General features: G+C 35.1%; 1 protein-coding gene across 2 annotated transcripts in view; it reads left to right on the top strand.

Annotated features, from left to right (window-relative positions):
* Positions 1-6,727, top strand: part of smpd3 (sphingomyelin phosphodiesterase 3) — a 41,402-nt gene that overhangs the window by 11,436 nt on the left and 23,239 nt on the right. Inside the window, exon 1 of one of the 2 annotated variants that reach the window (XM_084396289.1) lies at positions 6,322-6,533. The exons of the other annotated variant lie outside the window; for it this stretch is intronic. The gene's annotated coding sequence lies outside the window, so the exon portion shown is untranslated. Of the gene's footprint in view, positions 1-6,321; positions 6,534-6,727 lie in introns of those variants that run through there. 2 annotated transcript variants of the gene reach the window in all.

Genomic DNA, 6,727 nt, shown 5'->3' with positions numbered 1-6,727 from the left:
CTTCTAAGCGGAGGGAGGCCCAGAAGCAGAGTGTGGCGAGTTGCGCTCCCCCTAATAAAGACTGGGGACTGGCTCGCCACACTAAAAAAAACTAAAAACTAAAAAGAGGCCGGATTTGAGGACAATCATCTCCGCAAAGAAAAAGTATTTGCACCCAGAACTGTTGGAGTGTGCCAGGTAATCTCTACTTTGGTCCTAAAAACAATAGAAAAGGTTATACAGTTTGTGCACCGCCCTCCATGTTTCAACGGCGTTGTCTCCACTACTGTGGGACTGGAGCAGGTGCATTTGCTGTCACAAGAGCTACAAACTCTTCTGGGCAAAGAGGCCATTGAACATGTTCAGAGAGAGTCAGGCTACTACAGTCGGTATCTGGTTCCCAAAAAAGATGGGGGTTTCATCCGATTTTAGATCTTCGCTGTTTGAACCGTTCTCTCAGAACATACAAGGTCAAGATGCTAACAATCAAGATTTTATATCTGTCCTTGAGATTTTATTCACATGTCCTTGAGTCAACATCCCAAACTCATGTCTGAGACCTCTCCAGTGTTTGTGAGCACACACTACACAACCTTGATGAGTCCAGACACCTCCCAGTGCGGTGGCGTTGATATTCTAGTTTCCATGCTTATGAGTGCGCATCATCAAGAGTAGCTTTTGAAAGGGAACGTCTTGGGTTACTTGATTGTAACCTTGTTCCCTGTTAAAGCGGGAATGAGATGCTATGCCTCAGTGCCACACTGGGGGTGTGTCCAGGCATCTCTTCAGAAAAGTGATAACCTGAAGGCGTACCCGTATCACGTCTATTTATAGCCTCTCAAGAGCGCACATTCCAATGACGTTATCGTCAGAGGTTATTTAAAGCCAGGTTTTTGCTGTGTTTGCACACATGCTTCACAACCGGTCAAACAAAGATGTTGTGAGGACCCGCTTTTCAGGATTACAGTTAAGTAATGAGACGTCAAGAGACGTTATATGTTATGTTTTTTTTAAATCATATTTTAAGTTATATTAAAAATATATCATTTTAGCATTGTGTCTATTTGTTTGTATAAAATCGTGGTTTTATTAGTATTAAAAACACACATTTATTATAAATGTATACTTTTATACATTTATGTATACTAATAAATTATTAGCAACCATCTAGAATATCATAGAAACCACATAACAATGTGTTAAAAACACTCAAAACACCGTAGCTATGAAGTGGCCCTCAATTTTTTTCTTAAATAGTTCAAATGTATTATCACAATTAAACCTCCAGTAGGAGGTTTGTTGTTGAAACAGCTCTCGATTGTCAGATTGATAAGGATTACACATGAATTGATTAATGATGGATTATTGAGGATCTGACGGTCATAATCCCTCCATAAAAGTGTCACATTGATTAGCATCTGAAATGAGCTTTTATCTACCACGCAGCGGGAATGCCATTTGATCTGTTGATGGATTAAATTATATTACAAACATTCTTCAACTGCAATTAGCTTATATTTGAGCATGAGAATACTCAAGAGAGGCAATGCTTCGGCTGGAATTTCCTTGTCTCATTTAAATTGTGTAATGTCTACGGCTTAAATGAGTGAAAATAACACTAGCTTCATTAACACCCTGCATACAGCAAGTGTTGTCATCATGGGATTTGAAGACACTTGCCTGGTGATTGCTGTCCCTTGCCAGTCCTATGCCGTTTTAAAAATTATTTTGAGTGTAGGCCAGAAAGCCATTTGCAATCTATACGTCGATTACAGTTTAGTATCTACTACGATAGTAAACATATATTACCGAAACTTTAGAACAACATTCACATGTTTTTACAATGTGTATTACTAGACAATACATTAACCTGCTCTTTTAAAGATATTTATTATGTTTGCACACAAAAATTGCGGTTCAAATATAACTTGATGTGTTCCTTGAGACATTCATATGCTGTATATGTTTTTATAGTGAACACACCTGTTAAATATATAAATATTAGTCTGTTTTTATGGTTTAAAATATTTGTTTATATTTCACTTGTACATAAATCTTATTAATAAAAGTTACAACATTTATTTATAAATTAACAGAGCATATTAAAAAAAGAAGAAGTTTTTTATACGATTTAATAATTTTTTTCAGAATATTCGCTTACTCTGGTGCACAGCCGAGGGCTGTTTATGAAGCTGCTTTGAAACTATCTGTATTGTAAAAAGCGCTATAAAACTAAAGGTGACTTGACTTGATTTAAAAGACTACTTGAAGAATGAAAAATTTTAGACAAATTAATGTTTAATTTGCTTTGCATATGGGAGAAATCTCTTTGATAGAAGGGTAACCAACTTTTTATTTTTGTATTCTTTATTTATTTATTTATTTATTTATTTATTTATTTATTTATTTATTTATTTATTTATTTATTTTCATTTCATTTTCATTTATTTCATTTAATTTCAATTTTTTATTTTGCTTGAAGACTTTACCTTTATTCTGTTTAGACCACTAGGGTACATGTGAAGTACAGATAAGTGTAGATTAAAATAATATGTTTGTGTTTGTATGTGGGTGTGTGTCATACTAAAGGGGCATTGACCAGACTGATAGACAACAGCAATACTGTTCATGAGTGAGTGCAGTGTCGCCATGGCAACAAACTCCCCTGAGTGTGCTCAGTGCAGTGTCAGTCGCTCGCTCTGGTGCACACACACACACACACACACACATTAGTCAAGAATAAGCAATGGCCAAGTTCCACAGGAAATTAAAAGATGAGATAAATGAACCATGACATAAAAGTGATAGGAGCATCTCAGGGCTTTTGCGTATGTCGCAATATGTTTCATTAAGCTATCCTTGTTGATTCTATGAAAGTATGAAGTAAATTATCTGTATGGATCATGTTTCAGGCCTTTACGGTTAATGCTGTCTCTTTCTTCCTTTATGGCTATCTCTCTTCCTGTGGTCCATTAATAATGAACCAATAGGAAAGTGCCACAAAGTGGCTGATGAGTTTACACTGATCTCTAAAGTTAGCAGATACAAAATCAGCACTTCATGCACACAAAAAACATAGAGACCTGTCCACACACAAACACACATGCACACAAACAAATTAATCAGTGATCTGAGTTCACAGGAAGGCCAACATTTGAACATGCACATTCATACAGCAGTTTTTTTCATATGCATTCTTAGAGGAACAACACATCATTTCATAGATCATGTCTATTTTTATTTTATTTTTATATTTTCTATTTATTTTATTGTTTTATTTTATTTATAAATGTATTTTTTATTTTAATTATTTTTTTATTTTATTTTTATGCACATAAAACCTACTCTTTAAGAGACAGTAACCATATCACATTTATTTTCTAAATTTTCTAAATTTTTATCAACCTTGAGGTTGTTTAATAGTTTTATTTAGTTAAAAAAAAATCCTTTTGGTTTTGGGGTGAACCTACATGTTCTTGAAGTAACATATTGTATAGTGTATAGAAGTCCACTATATGGAGAAAAACCTTAATTTCTTTTCGACTTAAGAAAGAAAGACATAAACATCTTGGATGACATAGGGGTGAGTAAATGATCTGGAAAGTGATAATTGAACTAATCCTTTAATAACAGAAAGCCTATGCTCGTCTTGTACAGAACAAACTCTATGTATATATGTTTATATTCACTGGTAAACAGTCACAGTCATCGACGTGACATTTGTCAGTGTCTATCTCTTTACTCATGGGGAAAGTTGTGATCAGTATTGATTAGAAGGTGAAGGATTCGTGTTTAAACAGATCTATAGTTGAGGCTTTCTAAACAAAGTGTTAGGTAACAGACTTTCCATTGGTGTTTGCATTCATTTAGTTTATTGCCTTGATTATCAGGCTTCTGGTCTGTCCTGGAGCAATATTGACTCTCGAAAGCAAGATATTGAAGGCACACAAAACATTTAAGTGCATACACTTAATGTAAACACACGGAGCAGTGGCTGGGTTGATGAAAATCACAATAGTCTCCTGAACACAATGAGAATTGTTTTAGCATTGCACAAAGAAAAAAGAAAAGAGAATCTCTGTAATATCTTGATTATTTTTCTAGACATCAGTTAATTAGATAAAGAGCAAAGAAAGAATTACATCAAGAGAGACGTATCATCATCTAAATATTAGATAAAAACTTAAACCTAAAAAACTGAAACTAATCTAATGACTGAAGCTTAAACTAAATTTCAAATTCAAACTGATAATATGAAATAATATTAAAATGAAAGTTAAATAGAAATATTTTAAAAGCAGGAACTAATGACAAAGCAAAAAAAAAAAAAACCGCTAATTAAAAATATTTTAAATACAATAATAGTATGTAAATAATATTAAAATATCACTGTCATGAACATTTTTCATAAAATTATACAAAATACCAAAATTATATGAGCTACGCTATCCACGTTAATTTAATCCTTAAAATTGATGAAAGTATTTTTTATGGAATGACAGAAAATATTCATATTATGTTACATCTGACATATTACTGAATTACGCAAATTAGATTGGTGTCAGATTCTTTGTTTAGGAACTTTCTGTCAGTAATCTTGCATGTTCACAGGTAGGGCTGGACGATTTTGGAAAATAATCTAATTGCGATTTTTTTTACCAATATTGCGATTGCGATTTAATATGCGATTATTTTTTAAGCTCTTTATCTTTTCTATTATTCAACAAAAACAAGCAATAAATCATTGTAAAATAGGGAAGGGAATCTTTAGGCACCTCGTGAGCCGATCAATTAAAAAAAATTGATCATATTAATAAAACTTAAAATATTTAATTACATAATTATAAGTAGGCCTACTTATAATAATTACACATTAAAAAACTAAATTAATACAATTACATGTTAATAATTTTAACAAATATAGCTTCAAAACAAATAACAAAGAGGGAAAAAAATATTACAAGCAATAAACAAAGAGTGCTTTCAGTATTTAAGAGTAGGCTGTCTGAACGTTTTCATCTCTTTTGAAATTATAAGATGTGGTTTGTCCTGTCTGTTTAATAACTGACTGTGTCACATTAATTTCGCGTCATAAAAGCATTTTGAGATGCAAGTAGCCTACATTTAACCACGTAGACAGAGTCGCTCACAGCCGCATGCTCAAACGCTCTTCGCAAAGCGCACGTGAGTATTTGAAATTGAAAGCAGCTTCTGTCGGTGATTTTCATATTTTTAATATATAAGCCAACTGCATTCCAAGACATATGATGCCTTCGTAGAACATTTGTAAGTAAAATACCGGCGGGCGAGACCGCGCACTACAAAAGTAACATCACGCAGACCGCGCATCTCTCATATTTTGTGCAATGAAGCCCGCGAATGTCCTTGTAATTCGCTTAAACTTTTCCGAACTTTATTAACTTATTTCTCGTAAGGTTCGAGTGGTGTCGTGTGTGTGTGTGTGTGTGTGTGTGAGAGAGAGACAGAGGAATTAGAAGCAAGCAGAATACGGTTGTTATGCACACGCGTCATCACGTATCTGTGTTTAAAACTAAGCTCAGACATAAATCTGAAATTATCTTAATCGATACAGAATCGTTGGAGAGAATCTATAACACAATATCACATAAATTAAACATAAACTGTTGTTTCCTGTAGCCAGGTCTGTATGTGTCGCGTGCCAAGTTGATGCTTCATCTGCAATACAGACTTGTTTACTCTCGCGTGTCACGTGACCAGACTATAATCGCAGCTTTGCGGTTAAAAAAATCGCATTTCATCATATCGCGATATTATCGCAAATGCAATTAATCGTTCAGCCCTATTCACAGGGCATCTCATATATGACAGTCCCATAGTGGATAATATCACTTACTGCACCTTTAAATGAAGCATCAAAGGGATCTAATGTCTTCTGAGCAATTAAAGAGCAATCTTTGAGCAATAAAATGTTCCTCTGGGCTGGCTCAGATCATCGAGCTGGGGACTGATAGGTTTATATATTAATCTGTCAGTTACAGTGAAGATTTGAGTGTGTATTATTTTGTGGGTTAAGTATGTGTGTCTTCTATGGCAGCACTGTTTAGGGGCAAAATAACAGCAGGACCTCCTCTGGGAATCTGTGAAGAGTTGAGGACATTGTTTTTGCACCAGATTCCCTTTGTAAGCTTTGTGGTGCGACCTGAAAGCTGCTCAGCAGTAGTCAAGCTTAACCTAAAGACACAATCGCTTAACCCCCCTCACACATGTGTGTGTGTTTGTGTGGTAATGCGCATGTATACAGCATGCACAGCTGCAAAGTACCACACGTTCATTTGCTACACTCTTCCTTTTCCTGTTCTCAAGCACAGACGGCCGTGTGTCAGACGGCTCAAATTCTTTCCTGTACTCGCTGTGGACTGTCAAAATCAGCCCTTTCTGAAAAAAAAAAGAGCTTTTTCCACCCGTCTAGGCCACTATGCAGCCGGCACAACGGAGCAGTGCAGATTAGGCGGCAGTGATGGATAAAACCCTCGAAATTATTATTCCACAGATTGTGTGTGTGTGCAGATGAGGTGAGTGTGGATGCAAAGGGATTACTTGTACGTGATGCTCTGTGTTATAACGTCTGTATGTTTATAGAGTAAAATACATGTGGGACATTGACTTTTATCTCTGCCTTAGCTTTAGTAGTATTTTTAGAGAACTTTGAAAGGTGAAACGGTGTTCACAACCCATATTATTTCCATAATGTGGCGTGGAACTTGAT

This window comes from Rutilus rutilus (genome assembly GCF_951802725.1).
Source record: "Rutilus rutilus genome assembly, chromosome: 23".
In the NCBI taxonomy this organism is placed as follows: domain Eukaryota; kingdom Metazoa; phylum Chordata; class Actinopteri; order Cypriniformes; family Leuciscidae; genus Rutilus; species Rutilus rutilus.
The sequence above is the reverse complement of the archived record's forward strand: the minus strand, read 5'-3'. Positions and strand labels throughout refer to the sequence as shown.